Source organism: Trichoplusia ni, chromosome 1 (genome assembly GCF_003590095.1).
Source record: "Trichoplusia ni isolate ovarian cell line Hi5 chromosome 1, tn1, whole genome shotgun sequence".
Taxonomy (NCBI): Eukaryota; Metazoa; Arthropoda; class Insecta; order Lepidoptera; family Noctuidae; genus Trichoplusia; species Trichoplusia ni.
This window is the reverse complement of record NC_039478.1, coordinates 10,081,384-10,101,241: the sequence shown is the minus strand read 5'-3', so window position 1 is coordinate 10,101,241 and position 19,858 is coordinate 10,081,384.

Here is a 19,858-nt window from a genome sequence, read left to right as displayed (position 1 = left end):
AGACACAGATCGTGCTTATCACATAAACATTTTCCCTGGGTGGGATTCGAACCCGAGCCATTAACCCACTATACTTGAGATTTGTCAGAACAGCAAAATGTGCACTATGCCACTATGCTTTCTACAAAATCATATATTATTGCCATAACTATCTCCAAGCGGATTAGAAATGTGACAAAGGTACTTAGTAATTTGGAACAGTAGGTAATCTAATTCTATGATCATATTTCTGTCTCGATCACTAGAGTTATGCAAAAGCAAAAACTGCAATAGGTGTTTACCTATAAATAATTTGCGATTTAGCTAGCTGTTGTCAGCGGCTCTGCCCGCAACTAATTTTAATATAATCCCACGTGAACATAGAATGGGGATAAAACAATCCTACCTTTCAATCCTGGTTAACTACTATCTGTGTCCCAAAATAAGTCCAAATACGTTCAGGCGTTTATGCGTGAGAGAGTAACAAACATCCACACCTTTAAACTTTCTTGTTTATAATATTAGTAGGACAGGTTGGCACATCACACAAACATTGTGTGATCACCCTTATTGCTTGCAGAAAACCATTTCTTTAATAACTTTTTCATAATCCCAGAAAAAATAACAGCGTTACTTATTTACCAATTCACTTTTATCCCAACGGGATCTTCAAATATTCAACATCCCGGCCACAAAAACAAAGTCAAAACGTAACGGGCAGTGCATTTTCTAATTAATATTAAAATCCAATTCCGGACAAGCACCGTTATGCAACGTAGGTACGTATAGTTTATGAGAAAACCGTTTGCCGTAGAAGCGTAGAACATTCTGGAATTAAGTTTTAAACTTTCAAGTATCAGCTGTTTTGAAATTTTGGATTTAGTTTTTGGGAAGGTGAGTTTTAATTTCCAGTTTGGCGAACTTAAGAATTTTAGGCTTTACGACGTTATTATTTATTTTACCAAACGTATTTATGGGTATAGTCTGACTATGCCCGACCGGTTTTGGACCCAACCGGAGTCCTTTACCCTCGGTTCTCCCACGTCGACTTGTGACCCCGCCGCGCCGCCACGTCACATCCAGATAAAGAGTTTTTGGATTTCGCAGCAAAAGAGCAACAGAGGCTATTACTAAGACTTCGATGTCTGTCAGCCCGAGTTGTCCTACGTACACCAGATTATTTCATGAATTGGATAGCCAGTCAATTTAAATTTCGGCAAATGATGTATTTCTGTTGCCGCTAATATAGAAAATCAAAATCGAAAATAAACAGTGGTTACTACGGTTATAATTCAGATGGGTGTTTTTTTTTTCTATTTCTGTGAAAACCTCAATATAACGAGACCGACTCGCTTTTTGGGTTTTATTGCATTAACATCTATTTACAACACTGATAATATAGTTAATTGTGACTCTACTTATAATAGGTCTAGCGGTATCTCATGTAAACCCACAGCCCCTAGCAACACGATCTGTATAATTAATTAGCCTTGTTTTATGATACCCGGGGGATTGTATCGTGAACCCTACGGTGGGAAGCGTGGTGAGTTATCCTATATAATAGTTTGTTTAGTAGTAACGATTTCTTAGGTGTATTCGAAGGTGTACGGGTCGGAAACTGTATCTGGTTTTGCAAGCTTTTATTTAGTTTTACTTGTCCCGTTGTCTGTTGAACGTTACATTGTCCGTACCTGCCAATAGGTCAATTTCTGAGTGAAATGTCTGACTTATGTCTAACTAGCTGTTGCCCGCGACTCCGACTGCGTGGACTTCAGTTTACAGCGTTCGGTGGTCCCCGTTTTCCATGGAAATACATCCCCTTAGTGATCTTGTAGCTTTTATACACCATTTTAAATTTCCCCAGGGAACTTTTTCAAAAATTGGGATAAAAGGAAGTCTATGTTCTTTTCTAGATCAAAGGTTATATGCATGCCGACTTCCATCCAAATCCGTTCAGCCGTTTTTACATGATTGAGTAACAAACATTCAAACATCCACATTTTCACATTTATAATATTAGTAAGAATAGTAAGAATTAACCTCATTTCTACTCACTCTATATTCCTATTCTTTGAAAGACGTCTCCATATCTTTCGTATCCAGTAGTCAATCTAAGTCTTACTTTACTTGCAACAAGATTGAACTAAGTTCCTGTTTCTCCCAGATACATTGGGACTGTTATTGCAATCGTATGCAAGTAGATCTAAAATAGATTCATGCAAAACAACCGATGAATTTTTCATGAATCCCGAGTCTTCATATTTTGGTGCCGTGTCTCAGCTATCCAATTTCATGAGTACGTATTTCCGGATATTTAGAGCACTTTTTGATATGCATTTGGTATTTTCTAGATTTTTCCCTAGATTATGTAGTAGGAATAGTGATAGTAGCTTCTTTGGAGTTTTATTTTCAGACTGTAATTTGATGTAGGCTAAGTAGTTCAAAGAAATGGATAAAAAAGATTGGCTTAAGGCTTTATTTATCCGTTTGGTCCTTTATTACTGAAAACTGGCAAACATTTTGCCTATATCACTCTGCGATTCAACTGAGCACAACACCAACGTGTCCCAGATGCATCTAATTTATTGCTTTGCTTATTTCGTTATGAGAAACATAGGATTAATTGTTGTCATGGAGAATTAAAGTTGATTCTTTATGTAACTGCGGAATACAGTTTCATTTTTTGTACCTTTATAATAATTTTCGTCACTTTCGTGCTTAAAAGATATGACGTGTGCGGGTGGGAATTGAACCTGCCACCTCCAGTATAGCGTCACTGCCACTAACCATTTGCCCAACAGGCCAGTAAAATTCTTTTGACATTCATTTGTGTCTTCAATTTTCAATCAAGAATGAATTTTAGATTGATCCAACTTTTCAATAATCAATTTTATTGTACGTACTATTATATACTATTATATATAGAATTTTGACATTACCTTAATAAAACAGACGTTTTATTTAATACTAGCTGTTGCCCGCGACTTCGTTCCCGTGGGTAGAAGATATAAGTTATGATTTATACCTACCCTGTTCTTTTTTCACATTTTCCATTGTATCTTCGCTCCTATTAGTCGTAGCGTGATGTTATATAGCCTATAGCCTTCCTTGATAAATGGTCTATTCAACACAATTTTTTTTTCAATTCGAACCAGTAGTTCCTGAGATTAGCGCGTTCAAACAAACAAACAAACACTTCAGCTTTATACAGGGTGTCCCAAAACTCAACGATAATCTGAGACCGGATGAAAGGCCAAGTGATAACAGATCAGGGAAAAAAAATATGTTTCTATTTTTGAAAAAAAAAAAAAGATTTTTTTTTCATTGCATTAATTTATAGTTTCGAATAATAGAATCGTTAATGAAGATCCCGGAATTAAAATACTCACAGCGAAATTGTCACATTGGTGATCACAGGACTTAAAAATGCGACGAGGGATGTCGAATTACAACTTTTTAAATGTCTCTTATCGCTAAACTGAGTGATATGGTTTTTTTTTTAATTTTTCCCTGATCTGTTATCACTTGGCCTTTCATCCGGTCTCAGATTATCGTTGAGTTTTAGGACACCCTGTATATTAGTATAGATATAGATTTGGCGGCCAAATCCATCGAATTCAAAATTTCAAATTTCAAACGGTCTTTGGGTTGTTCTGTATCGAAGATCATACCAAAAAATACAACGACACTAGAGTAAGTATCTTCACACCAAACCTGCACAATAAAAACAAAAAAGCGACAATCTAGTCCACAAACCGCAAATATTCCGCAGGTACTGACTGGACCAGATGCATGTTTTTTTAGGGTTCGTTACCCTAAGAGCAAAAACCGCCGTCCGTCAGTCACCAAGCTGTAGGTCTGATCTGTGATAACAAGACAGATGGACAGATACAAAGCGAATAATGAAAATACACATCTAGGTTAAGCTATCAATTGGTACAGTCGTATATTTGATGGATTTTGTTACAAATTAGTTTTGTTACAAGTTCAAGTCCTTCAGCCTCTTCGTACGGAACCTTCAGCATCGCTAGTCCGACTCGTACTAGACCGGTTTTTTTTCCATTCTTCCCGTGCGCAAGTAATCAGGCAAGAGGACCATTTGTTTGATCACTAACAATCGTGAAAGGATGCGTGGGGAAATATTGTTGCTGTTTTTTCTTTTGTTTTACTTCCTGCCTCTATGTGAGTTCTAGTTTTAGGTGTTTTAGCAAGTATTGCTTTTGAAATAGGTTATTTTTTATGTGGGTGTATGTTTTTTACCAACATGCAGGCATTTTTTTAGGAACTGCAAGTTTTTTTTAATAGTTTTGACGATATATTTTACCGTAAATATTCTTGAAGGGTTTTGACTGTTGCACCAGAGGTTTTTGCAATTAATTAATTTGATCCAGACCAAAGCTCGGAAGCTACAAACAAAAAATATCCAGAGAAATTGAAAACCTCCTCCACCAGCCCGATGAAAACACCCTCTTATAATATACCCCCAATTTAATAACATCTATGATCTCCAAAAACCAAGTTGCACAAAAAAGAAACTTTCCCAAATACCCCATTCCCCTACACACACGTAATACCTACGAAAGTCTACCTAACAAAAAGACCTTTCTTCTAATGATAATAACAATTGGATTCTGAACAATAGCACCTGATTCTAATTGTCGTGCATTGTCGGTGGGACGCCGTGCGCCTTCCAATACATGTGTGCCAATTCGATTCAACAATTATTTACATAAATTAAGCCGTTTATTGAACTGGCAACACGTCGGGATCGAGTCAATTGTTGAATGGGAAATTTTAGGTTAGAAATTGATCATTGTCATCCTTTTAATAACTATGTTGGGGTTGGTTTTCAGTCTAACTGGATGTAGTTAAGTACTACTGTTTTTATTCCTTAATTTTAGGTACCTCTTAGTAAGGCTGGTTTCAGACTATCTAGCTTCTAACTATCAGTTCCGACTGCCAATGATGTATACATCCACAATTGAAATTGCCTTCGAAAACAACGAGAAGCACGCTATGATAGATTGTCACCCATCCACAGATCAAGAAGACATGAAATTTATTTCGTAAAAATTTACGGTTTTGTATGTGACTTAAAACATCTGGGTGTCTTTTTATACCAGGCTCTAGCCAAAATAGTCCATTTGATATTGCTCTTGAGTAAATTGTGGTTTAACTCTTAATAGAGATTTATATTCTTTTTGAACTTAATTTGGTGTTGTAGGATGGGACTGAACAAGAATTGCCGCACCTTCAATTATATTGAAAGTTTGGTTTACGAGCAGTGATAACCTATTAGTAAGGACGGTCGAGAGTGCAAACCCTAAAAGCACACACTCGCACACAGAAAATTACTTCATCCAAAATTACAACGCACTGGGTCCCAGCCCTCTCTTGTTGCAAAAATCAAAAGTTTCAAGGCACACAGCAACACGAAAATTTCATTAACGCAAAACGCAAGATTGATGCAAAAACTAATGATTCTCATCACGTTTGCCTCTAAATAATTAATGAAGTCGTTTGTCTTAAGTATAGGACATTAGTGACAAATGAAAACGTTAAGGCAATGCTTATGAATATTTTATTTTGCGGTACAACGAAACTGTTTTCATACAGGTTTAATTATCAAGGTGCCAAAATAAGATGCTGTATGTATGTAATATTTCGGATAAAGTTGTCAATGGAGCAGACAGGGTTGAAGAAAATGACACGTAAAAAGATAGACCGGCCATGAGCTAGCCAGACGTAGGGCGACAAGGGTTATGGATGATAATAGTAGTAGACTTTGAACTATAAAAAATTAACCTTTTTTATTGTTCAAAGTAAACATTTGCTAAACATTGCTTAATGCAATAAACGCTATAGTCTATAATATTGTGTTAAGCACTTGTATTAGTTAAATACATCTTCTATCTGAGAGTCCATTTGACAATACTAAGGATTCCGTACATCGATTGCGTGACAAATACATTTGTCGGAAGTATCCAACCTCAATTTAATATGTGAACCACCAACAAATTGATGACCGTAACAAGTATTGCTTAACTTTGATCTTTAGTTTGTGCTTTGTTTATATAGCGGAAACAGAAATACATCATCTGCGAAAATTTCTTATCACGGTTCATGAGATACGGTGACGGACGGACGGACTGACAGCGGAGCTCATGTAACAGGTTTCTGTTTGGAACCATAAAAACCTGGCCAAAACTTAAATATTTTTTTGGCAGAGTTTATTAGTCTTGGCCTAGGATTTAAGTTTAGTTCGAAAATTCGTAGATTTAAGTCTTTATCAAGACAGCTGCTCACCCCTTTCATCTATACCCGATCACATAGACCTGTGCAAACAGATACTTGGATACGTGCTGCGAATCCACAATGTAATCACAACATATCATTAGACAAACTTTAGATCGCGTTAGACAATTTACCTTGAACAGCCTGTCGCGTACTGTAATCTCGTTAATTTATTTTTAAATTAATTACAGAGTTACTAAGGTGAGTATTTTGAGCGCCTTTCTGTGTTATAGAAGTTTCTGGAAGTGATTTAAATATTTATTCATTGTTAAAGATTAAAGATTTAAGTACTATTATATCTTCAGTTTTTACACATAAAACTGTTTGATAAATCTTTTGTTTAAATGTTAAATAAATAATGCTTTAACTTAAATGTCGTCATCATGATAAAAGTAAAACCTACATTCCATCTAGAGATTAAGTATTTGATAAATATGTGTAAATAACGTTTATATTTATATACTCAATTTTGTAAAGATTTCATTGTCAAATGATAGAACCGTCATAGCCCGACTAGTTTTCTACCGGAGTTTTTAATTATGAGCTGACGCGGCGGCAGAGTCGCGAGTCAAACTTTCAGGTCGAACTTAATTATAATTTAATTGAAAGTGGCCCCTCCTGAACTACGCTTAGGTCTCATTGAAAATATAAAAGAAATCTACATCAATACAGTAATTTAGCTGTGACAGGTAACAAATGTTAGTTTTGCATTTATTATTATACTATGAACATTATTTTTTGGTTAACACTATTTTATTTTCCTTTATGCAAATCCGTCTGAAATCTTTCATATTGTGAATCTGTCTTTCGATTTCCAAATATATTTTTTGACATCGGAAATTTACTCTGCCTTTTTTAAAATACCCTCAAAAATGTATGCCTAGTCTCTCTGCAACACTTGAATTGTAGCCAAGAAAACTATCAAAAAACTGCGAGTTCAGTTTACATGTGCCATCTAAATATTCTATATCATTGTGAACGTAACTGAGTCAGTGGCAAATTTAATTAAATCCCTCAACGTACTGAAGATTGATGGTGCAGTGAAGAAGGTAACAAACTCACGTAGATACGATATACGACGTTTTTACAAGTCATCCAGGGTATGAGAACAAAGTTTATGCGAGGTAATAAAATTATGAAAGAGAATGGCTTTAAAAAGTTGGAGCATTCTTGTGCATCGAGAAAGTCTATGATATGTAGGCATACTAATGACTTTATCGGCTGTTATGTATACATCTTTTTCAGTCGTTACAAGTAGTCAGAAGCCTGATAGTGTGATAACTAGTCTAACTAAGGAGAATCGTGTAGCCCAGGTAACTGGGTTGAGGAGGTCAGATAGGCAGTCGCTCCTCAAATCACTTAGCTTAATCCGGTTAGAATGGAAGCTGACCCCAACATAGTTGGGAAAAGGGTAGGATGATGACTGACTTTATCGAGTTGTCTTTTATCAATTTTATTGTTGAGTTTTGGGACACCCTGTATATAGCCTCGAATCGCCTTTTTAAACCAGCTACACACAATAATTCCTCTGAGAAATCATGTCTTTGTATAAAAGAAAAACTGAAGTCGGATTAATAATTTCTAGAAACTAAGTAACCTCATTAAATACTTTCTTTTGTTAAGTAATATTCTAGAAATTTCTTGAACTCGCTCCCTTTGAGCACAAAGCATCGCATAGCTTTTTAAAAGCAACATTACATATTATACATTTTAAATAAGTCTCGTTATGATTCAGAATTTATTATAAAAGCATTTAGAACGCAATTATTTCAATATCTCTACTATGACTATTATTACGTACCTACTTTGTAATACGGTATTGCTAAAGATTAATTTGAAGCTACATACAGCACTAAGCTTAATACAAAATATTGTGTACTAGCACTAGAGTACTTCTGCTGGTATGAAAACCCATTTACTAAAGAGTTCAGACAAGAAATCGTTCCCTATGAGCCATAGTGTTCCGCTGAATCCGGCATTACTGGAAGGCGAAAGACAGCGGGATTGTTTGAAGAAGTTCCTACGTCCCCAGAACACAAAATGAGGTAAAAGTCTGCGCACTCAGTCCAAAGCTGAAGCCCAAAGTGATGATTGGTCCCCGATAAGGTTTTTGATTATTTATGAAACCAGTTACTAAATTTCCCTTCTTTTTCTGGTAATGCCGGGGAACCCTCACTGACATCCACCGCCTTGGGCTACAAAGCGGGCAGTGTCAAGTATTTACTGATGAAACCTTAAAAGAAGTCTTATAACCATCCGTTTTAAACAGAACATGATTTTATGAAACAGAAAATCAGAATAACTGGTAAAAAAAAACGTTTTCCGATCAAAGGCAGACAACTCATGCACACTAAATTAAAAAAGAAACTGGCAACACTGTAAATACCCTCGAAATTTTCGGATACCCTCAAAGCGCACGTTTAGCATAAACACATTGGCAAGCAATACCCAACAGGACATAAAAATCTACCCATTTGATACCGTATTGATTTGGTCAGCGCTTCGCCTTGCCGTATTTAATTCTGGCTGGATTTTAGGGTTCCTTGAAAGTAATATTAAAATTCAAGAAAGAAAAATATCAAGTTCTTTCTCTGCGTGGAAAGACCTTGATATTTTTCTTTCTTAGAAAGAAGGTACTTCGGCTGGGGAAAAATTACAAATTTTATGTTTTTTAATGATGTCACTTATTATATTGTAGTTTTTCAGAAATCGATTGTCTAAGCTAATCATTCAGATCCTTATTATGTTTGAATTAAAAGAAAATAAAAATGAAATCATAAAGTATTTAGTTGTTAATCTAAGATCAAATACATACCTACTTTATCTCTAAGAGCACAAGTTTACCATGATTTAAAATTGCTTTGCCATTTCTGTGAGGCACAAAATCTTCATTTCATCCATTAAAATATCTCTAGAATCGAAATATTTAAAACATACACATCATAAGTTGTATATTAAAATGTACAACTTAGCATTTTCCATTCCACACTTCAAAATAAATAAACAAAAAACAATTTTCTTGTACGGAACCAAAGTTAAACTTAGCGTAAACTTGTCCTTTTATTTTTCAATATAGTACAATTTAGAATCGCGCAAAACACTTAGAATACAAATAAGCTGAACAAATTGTGTTTACTAAGTACGGAACGGATTCCAAAAGCGATATACATTGCTGTTTTAGTATGCGTGACTGTTCGTTATTGGACCTGATAGTGGCAATGGAAAGCGTTTATTGTTATTTTATATATTTATATTTGATTCAATATTTGTATTTTGGTAGTGAAAGTTTGCGTTTCTTGTTTTTTTTTTAATAGTTGCTCATTGACGTGATAAAGCAAATAATTGTTATCTATACTTCTATACTAATATATAAAGCTGAAGAGTTTGTTTGTTTGTTTGAACGCGCTAATCTCAGGAACTACTGGTCCAAATTGAAAAATTCTTTTTGTGTTGAATAGACCATTCATCTAGGAAGGCTTTAGGCTATAAACCATCACGCTGCGACTAATAGGAGCTAAGATACAAAGGAAAATGTGAAAAAAACCGGGCAGGTTAACCTAAATCATAACTTATATCTTCTACCCACGGGGACGAAGTCGCGGGCAACAGCTAGTTTATTATAAAATAACTCAAACTCGTAAAGATAAAATTAGATAAAATAGAAACTATCTTATGTCTTGATTCTGGTTACAAACAAAGTGTGCGGCAAGTTTCGTCTAGAAACAGAAACTTTTACGTTTATAATACTCCACAACTTACACACAACGCCATCTAGTCTCAAACTAAGCATAGCTTGTATTATGAGTACTAGACAACTGATAAACATACTTATATATTTCTAAATACATACAAAATATAGATAAATTACACCCAGACACAGAACAAATGATGGTGCACATCACACAAACAATTGTCCTGGGTGGGAATCGCACCCACGACCTCTGATATAGCAGTCAGGGTCACTAACCACTAGACCAACAGGTCAGTCAAATATTATAGTAGATAGTTTATAATCTTAGTAGAGTTCATTTCTATTACTTTGTTGATTATCTATATCTATACTCTATAACTATATCTATACTTCTATACTAATACTTACTAATATATAAAGCTGAAGAGTTTGTTTGTATGTTTGTTTGTTTGAACGCGCTAATCTCAGGAACTACTGGTCCAAATTGAAAAATTATTTTTGTGTTGAATAGCCCATTCATCGAGGAAGGCTTTAGGCTATAAACCATCACGCTGCGACTAATAGGAGCTAAGATACAATGGCAAATGGGAAAAAAAATCCGGGCAGGTATACATGAATCATAACTTATATCTTCTACCCACGGGGACGAAGTCGCGGGCAACAGCTAGTTTTAACATAATAAGTGTTACTTATTTTTTTTTTGTTTTCTTTATACGACTCCCGCACTAAGGAATTTAATCCTTGTTCGCGGGGGGTATATTTAAACTTTCGCGTTGCTTCATTATATTCACATAAAAGAATAAGGGGATTAATGCGAATTTTTTACCTTGATTAGTCCGACGCTTCGACCAGGTTACATCGGCCGTGGTCACGTGGCTTGATTAAAATTTATTAGATACTAAAACTGAATTTTGAAAAAATATTTTTTATAAATCTGAATAGAACATACAAAGTAGATTTTTAAACGAGCACTAGATTACCACTAAATTAATTTCAAGCGCCCACATAACAAAACGTTTTAAAGTCACATAATCAATAAAAGAACGTTCACCAGTATTAAAGTTTGATGCGGTCAGACAACCTAAAACTCACATGGCTGGGTCTGAAGGGTCCCACTTATAAGCCCACTAGTTGTAATTAATTTCTAGTTCCAATTGTTAATTCGCTTTAAGGGTTAGCTGGCAAATATCGTGTTGGGCGGACATACGGGTGGTACGAACGGTGAGCTATTGGATATTTCGTATTTTTTTTTTGTAAATTGTTCTAAAATTGTTTATTTCTAGGATTTTTTTTGTTTTTAGAAATAAGACTGTTTTTTTAAATAACTAAACAATTATAACTAAGTCTTCAATCGAAAAAAAACAGTGAAGTGCGAGTCAGTTCCGTAAAAATAGATAAAATAATTTAAAATTACAAATAAGGTAATTCATTATAAACCTTTTTATTCTTTTAAACCGAAAACTTCAATCCCTTAAAAGAGAAAAAGGTCTTTATTCATTGTTTTCGTAACAGCAACAGACAGACAGCGGAGCATTAGAGAGCTCCGTATTTACAAAAAGAAATACCTATTCACTATATTACTAGCGACCTGCCCCGGCTTCGCACGGTTGGACATTTATTTTTTAAGCTTATTTTCCGGGACAAAATATAGTTTATACGGATTCGGAAGAATCCCTCTAAGTAATGGTAAAAGAAATTTTGAAATCGGTCCAGTATTTTTTGAGCCTATTCGACACAAACATACAAAAATACAAAGGTTTCCTCTTTATAATATTAGTAAAGATAATAGTTTTTGAATATCACAGTTGGACATTGGTCTAAATGGCAAATAAAACCATTTTTGAACTGAATAGGTAAATCTAATAGCCTTAACGCTGTCCCACCATCCCGTCCGTACATCATACGTGTAAATGAGGGTCCATTTATTTGAGTTTCATTTTCTAAGTGTCGTGTTTGTTCCATATTTGTGTTGAAGGGTCAGTGGTCGCCGCCTTCTATTATAATATGTCTTTTGTGAGACTGAAGCCGACTGTTATAGCTAATTAACGCGGTGTTACTCGTTATTCTTCTGTTTTGAATTACGTCCTTGTGACTGTGTATTTTGTATATTAGGAACCCTTTTTAAGTGTATTATGTTGTGGAAGAATGGAAGGCTTTGCCCTGAATTGGGACATTGGTAGTTAAAGTCAAAAATTTTGGGATTGGTTTAGAATTTCACGTTACTTAAGTTTCTTCTGAATTCTTCTGCCACCTAGCTTCTTTGCTTGTTATGTCGGTGTTGGCTATTTCCAATAATCTATTTCGCTGAGTCGCAAAATAAGCAGCATAAGACTGGCTGACTGGCAGACTTAAATATTCAAAAAGACACGGTTAACCAAGAAATGTCATCACACCTATGGTTTTGGTACAATGTGGCTTATTAGGCAGTTGCTCCTTGTAAAACACTGGTACTTAGCTGAATCTGGTTAGGCTGGAAGCCGACCCCAACATAGTTGGGAAATGGCTAGGCCGGCTTATTACCTATACTTTACTTAACATTTTATCCAATGCAAGATTGTATATACACCGCCATAAGTACCTAATAATGAAAGGATTTTCCAAAAATAAATGATTTCAAACAATACTGTTGAATATAACGGGAAATCCCAAAGCAAACATCCGTTAGTCTACCTTATTAAAATTTCATGTCAAGCAATCTGATAAAGTGGTCTACCGGCATTTTGTTATAGATCACTGTTGACGTATAACACGTGGGAAATCAAAAATAGCATTTGTACTGAAAAACGCAGATTCTGTATTTATTATCTCGATAATATTTTGAAATCCTGCAGTGATTGGAACGGACCCTTAGAAATGGGATTCAGTAATTACAATTTGGATACAGAACCCTTGAAAAGAAGGGGGTTCGTTTACCAACACGCGTCTTTAAGTCATTGGTTATGAGGACTCATTGCCTTCTGGTCAAAGGGTTTACTTTAACCAGTTTTTTTTTTCGTATAGGAAATCAGCAAATGACCCCTTCCTCTTCGGGTTGAGCGCAGTGCCGTATTATCCATAAGGCACTTTAGGGCAGTGCCTAGGGGCCCACTATGACCAGAGGCCCACCACCAAAGTAGGCATTTAGTGCCCCCACTCCTTTATTGCCTCGGGACCTCTGGGCCCCTAGATCCGGCCCTGATTGAGCGGAAGAGAGTGTCAGACTCATACTGACTAAAACCCACCCATGTTCCTTCTTTGCTGCTGCCCCGGCAGGCATCAGCCCTAATGGTCTCCACAGAGCTTGCTGACTTCGCTTTGAGACGCGCGTGGAACACGAACGCGCTTACTTTAAGTAATACCTGAACCTTAATTATTACATATTAATAACATAACAATGTTTTTTTTTTATAAATCCAGGTATAATTAGTAGTTTTTAAGTTTTTAGTGGATAAAGGAATGGATATGCAAGTTGTATATAAATAACTGTATAATAGTATACACCGTGAATTTTTAGTCGTCTTACAAAAGCAGCCCAGTTCATGTATCCGACGTAAAATACCCCTAGTCGCGATTTTTTTTTTATCATCAACTAAGATAATAAGTACGAAGAAAATTAAACAAGAGAAATCTGAAATATACTCTTATATAATATTTTTTAAATTTTTGGGTACTCGTTTAACAAAACTGTACTTCAGCCAGCCAGAATTCGTATTTTGTATTATAGTTTCTAAAGGACTCTAGAAGCCAACATTTTAAATTATTCGACAAGGAATCGTCTCATACCGACAACTTGCATAATACAAAATATGCATTTGAAAATTCAGAAAGTATCTTGATATCTGCAAAACTGTTATTCGATTGAGCAGATAAAATAAAACTATTTCATCGGTTCAATTTAATAGTTTGGTCTTCGTTAGGTTAGGTTATTATGTTGATAGATGTAAGTTAAGGCTTTCGTTGTTCAATATCTAATATTTATAATTCTCGTGTCACGGTGTACAAAATTGAAATCCTCCGAAACGGCTCGACCGACTCTCATGAAACTTTATGTGCATATTGGATAGGTCCGAGATTCAGGCAACATCTATTTTTCATACGAAATTTGTTTTTTTTTATATCTAATAATATACTTATAGTGCGGGAGTTGTTTTCAAAAAAATCAATATTTCGGTTTTCTAATCCTGATTTCTCCTATTTTATCGTCCATTTCCTTTACACTGAAAATAAATTCTTCTCCCAATATCCATTTGAATGAGACTACGAGTAGTTTCAATTGTTATAAAAAAAAAAATCTACTTAGAAAACTCTACTAAAACAGCGTCTAAAAGCTTTACTCAGGATATCCTGGCTAAGCCAACCGTTAAAGGTAGTGTAAAACTCACATAACTACCTATACACCAATACATTGATGCATTACCCCTCGTCACGGTCCATTGCTGGTTGGCAAGACAAATGGGCTGAACACACGCGCAGTTAAACTGACTTGTAATATAAATGGTTTGAAACTAGGTTATTGATAGATAGTATTTCGGTTTTGCGAATGGGAATTGTTTTTTTTTTGGAGTTTTGAATGGATGGATGATAATTGTTTTGGTAATTCAAAGATGCAAAGGTTTAGTATTATTTATCGGGGTTGCCTAATTGCTGAAAAAGGAATTGATAATTTTATTTTCGAAGTCCCTAATCATTCGTCATTACCTCGCAAATAAGCTTAACAGTTTGGCGAGTTTCAATATTAAGATATAATATTTTTGTTACTTGAAAATGAATAAAAAAATGAGCTGACTCAAACCCACTCATGTTCTTTTCTTTGCCCTTCGTGTACCGGGGCCACGGTAACCCTTTCAGCAAGCTTAAAATAATACGCGTGCTTGTTTATTTTTTGTTTTTCAATTTTAAATTCGCAATCTTAATTTTATATCCAATATCTCCTCTTTACTCTAACCTATTTTTCATGATCACACATAAAACAGCAATGAATTCCTTTTCAAAATTAACCAGCGTTGCTATAAGTTATACCAATATATTATATCTTCTCAATATGATTAGTTGATATTATAGTGAATGGCAACATTAGAACAAAAAGCTATTTAAGACAATAACCGACGGAATTGACAAATGGAATGACTGATCAAAATGAAAACGTAGCACGTTGCTAGAAAATTCTGCTTATACACGCTCCAATAAACAGGAAAAACTATGGAGTAGATTGTAAAATATTACATTCTGGAAGGCGCATTTACGAGTACATTAGCTGATCAAATCCGTATTCTGTATAACCTTTTTTTGTAATTATCAATACTGCTGTAATTTCATGGTGTACAAGAAATAATTTTCTAACTTTATCTGAAATCAGTCGTTTTTCCGAATCCTAGATTTTCCCACATACATTCGGCAACTTTTCAAGAAGAAAGTGCATTCTCTTTTAAATACTTAATAGATTTCACTAAATGTCACTAAATTCAAATTTTATCAAATTCGATCCAGCCGTTTTTATAATTGTAAATTGTTGTCTTGAACATTTCAGCCTACTAGCTTATCGATACTGCCTTGAAAGGTAAAATGACGATTGTTGGGGCATCTAGTTTCTATAATAAAACATGTATTTATCAGATAGCTTAACAGCCACACTGCAAAAATTAACGTCCAATATGATTCCAAAAATATTTTAGTCATAACATCGACTCCGCAACTTCCTTCGTCACATCAACGCAATATGCGTCGGTCCTTCCGAATGTGCGGTCATTAGTCAAAGTCGGCTCGCTAGCTAACTTAGTTTTTTCTTGTGTTATGGGAAATAAGCCCACGTTTGCCCACTATTGCAATAAAAGCCACTAGCCATGAGTTATCGGAGTCTTTTGTGGAACTAAGGGAAGGCTTTTGACTTATTATGCCTTCTAGCATTTTGATTTGCACTTAACATGGTTTTTATGGTATTTATATGATGCCGAGATATTATGTTACTAAATGACTTCCTGTCACTTTTTTATTCCCTAATTTCTTTCTAAAAAGGTAATAGTTCTTTTTCTCATTGTTTTTAATTCCCTGCTGAAGGAGATTGCTTAAAAAAGCAAAGGTTTCTTCGTAAACATCACTCCGAATGTTGTTTCACTTTAAATTAAATAAAATAATGAATTCTTGTGTTCAGCAGTATGGAGCAAAATTTATAAAAAAACTAAAGCAATGCAATAAATATCGCAATAATTAAGCTAAACATCTTGCGACCAAAAATCTTCCCAAAAATCATATCACCTCGATCAGAAAACAGAAATACAGAACTATCTAAACTTTAACTCATACAACCATATAAATATTTCGTCAATACACCAAGCCCCAATTACTTCATCAAAACTTTACTCCAAAACATTTTTAATTATCTATCTGTTTCTACTTTACAATTTAATTACAAAGAGACGGCACCAGACTGCGCCGCCTGGAGTTCTCCTCCATTATTCAATGAAAAACACTCTGAGATGATATATAACACCCTATTATAACAAAGAAATAGTAAAGTTAATAGATTTTACTAGAATTCTGAGGAGGATGCAAAATTTATGACTGGCCTGCGTTGTGTGAGAATCCCTGGGGACCAGTAAATTCTTATAATTGAACCTCTCGACGGCAAATGAACGTACCCTTTAGAAAAATAGAGTAAAGTTCGAAAATACTTTTTAGTTGGAAGATTTTAGATGGAAGATGTTTTAATTTTGATGATACAGAATTTTAATTAAAGAAAGGAATATTCTATTTGTTTAGGTTTAAAATAGGTTTTCAATTCAATATTTTCTGTAAAAATAGATTTAGTGTATTGATTGTCACAAATATTCAAGAAAGCGATAGTACGTAGTAGGCCTAGTTTTGCTTGCACACTTACAAATATTATCTTAAAATATGGAGTTCAAAAATTTTGCGTTGGATTATTGCTTAAACATAGCTGACACAAGACTTGCTAAATAATTAAATGACCTCTTTACTGACATAATCATATCTAAACATACCGTAGATATTTCAGATAAATCCTACTACATCTAGATTAAGCTGACGTGGCGGCGGCAAACCGTCATTCTATAATGAATCTTCCTCACGATAGTTCATATTGGCTTTTTCACTTCTCAAAGTTTTGTAGGAAAAAACATCCGCCAACCCAGGATTCAAACCCAACACCCCACAATATCCAGCCACACTAACGAGCAACAAAACAACAGATACAACACAGGTAAACAGTCCATTTTTCGTTTGTAACAGCACCTTATCTGGACAATAAACAAGAGCCGTTATGAGTGAGAAAGCTCTATAAATATTTATGGCAATGAAACTCCGCGATATTCCTGCAATACTTTTAAAAGAATTGTTGGTCTGTATTGCTTTTGTTCAGAAATTCGTGGTTTACTTGCGGTAGATATAATTTGGTGGATTTCATTTCTGTCTCCGTTTGCTGTTTTTGTGAATTGTAATTGTCATTGTGTGAATAGTGCAGATTCTCTGATACAAAATGGTCAATTTTGTTGGGTTTTTGATTGAAATTCTTGGTATTTTTATGCGTTTCTATGGCTGGATTTATATGTACAAGGTACGATGTGCGCAAGGTGCAAAAAAGGCTTACATACCACTGTAAACGGGGAAGAAAAGCAACACGAGGAAACCTAGATTACACATTTTGGAGTCTGAAATCGCCAGCCCGCAGTGATGAATGGTCAATGTTTCCCTATGCGGGAAGAGGCCTAGAGGTCCCCAGCAGTGGGACATGTAGGTAATCGCTTTACTAAGTAAACTAACTAAACAACCTATTTACCAAAAAAATGAATTCGTTCATTGCATTTGAACACGTCTTTTCACGTGTTCAAATTTATTTCTAACTAGCTTTTGCCCGCGACTTCGTTCGCGTGGACTTCAGTTCAATAAAAAATGGTTATTGTGGGTTATTCAGTCAGCGTTTGCAATGTAAGCGCAAAAAATGTGTTTTTTTACGACCTCACATTAGAAATCTCAAAAATTGTAGCCTATGTGTTATTCTGATGTATAAGCTATATTGTGGTAGTTTCATTCAAATCCATTCAGTAGTTTTTACGTGATAGAGTAACAAACATCCATACATCCATACTTACAAACTTTCGCCTTTATAATAGTAGTAGGATTATTTGAAAAAACTAATAACCAGCCTGAGAGGCATGAAACCAAAGAAGACAACGCCTTTACTATAGAACTAAGGGCAAAACTTCAACTTCTACATAATTTACTAGGTACTTCAAGCACCTTACAAATAAAACGGAACTTTTCACAAAGGAAACGTATCCGAACGGTTTTCAGTTTTAGCCCCGATAGTGGCAATGTGCAGTCCTCTATATCACGGGAACCACTTTGATACGGTACGGGGAATTTTATAGCACCTTTTATAAGAAAAAGTTGGTATTTATGTAGACACCTCGTGAAATTCAATTCTGTACGATCTTAGTTTTAGATTGGATGAAAAATGAGGTTTAATTTTCGTTGGTTTCATGGGAAATTGGGGCGCTTTTTTTCTGGTGGAGTTATGGAGGGGTAAAATGAATTTGTTTTTTTGGGAGTTATGAATACGTTGAAATAGAGTTTTTGACCCATTTTTTATACGTATTATGATATAGAGTAAGTTTCTTGCGTGCTTTACTTATCCGTCATAACTTTCTGTCACCGATACTGATAATGGATTTAAGTATTCTATTTTTTGGACAATATAATATTGCTGATATTAATAAAATGTAAGTTTCACTTTGAACCAAATTAGTGACATCATCATCATGTTTACATTTGGAGAAATTAATTAATGTAATTTCTACGGCAGAGAATGTTTACGATTTTTATACCATCTACTATTAATTCATGAGAATTTTAAAGAATCAACAAATTTCGTCCTACCCGTAGCTAGGTATGTCACGAAAACCAAAAGTTCCAACGCCACTTGAGGTCAAACCTAAAGAAAAACCCGACCCTCTATTTCTAAATAACAGCACTATATAACTCAGGGCTTTCCAAACTGTAATAAACATAGGTCGGACAGAGGGCGCTGACGTCAATTGATTTATACCTGACGAGAGTACACTGTGATCTTGCCTTTGATACCATCGACAAGTTCAGTACATGTTAGGGTTGTCGCTTTTGGTAAGAGGAAAACTTTGGAAATAAATGCGGAAAATGTGACATAGAGAAGTGGTGATGAGGTTTCATGAATAGTGGTTTTCGGTGATGGGTACTTAGGATAGAGTTCTTTTTTTTCAGTTGAATACATTAGAAGTATGTACGTTAGACAGAAATATTTTGTGTCGTTTATACACTTTTTATTAAGTCTACAGTATTAGACTTAAAAATCTAATTAGTACGTCAGCAAGTTTCCCAAAAATATTGGATGAGTTTCATCATCATTTAAAAGGAATTAAGAGAAGAAATGAAAAGTAGTTGAGGTGATAAAATGTATCGTAGTGGGGCAAGTAACATCACTTGTAGTGTTGAGCGTACTTGTCAGTGAAGTCACAGGAAATTTGATTTGACCCCTTCATTTTTTGTTTACGATATAGAAGTAATAATACGTATTCAAATATTTTTTGGGTATCTGTCTGATGGACTAAACAGTATTATTTTTGACAAAAACGTTTTCGGGCAGCCCTATAAGCCAGTGCGTTACAACGCAGCACGCACTGTTGGCGACCTCTTATCTGTCGCGCGCCAACTCCCTGTTTTATGGACTTGCCCGTTGGCATCCCTTCACTCGATTGTGTGTTGTTTTTTTTTGCCAGAAATACTAGTATAATATGAACAGTTTAGTCCGTTTACAACTAATGTTTGCTTTGACTAGAATTTTTTTTGAAAGGGTAAAAGTGGACCCTATAATTAAGGCTCCCTTGTCTATCCGTCTGTCTCATGAACCGAGAAAGACATAAAACA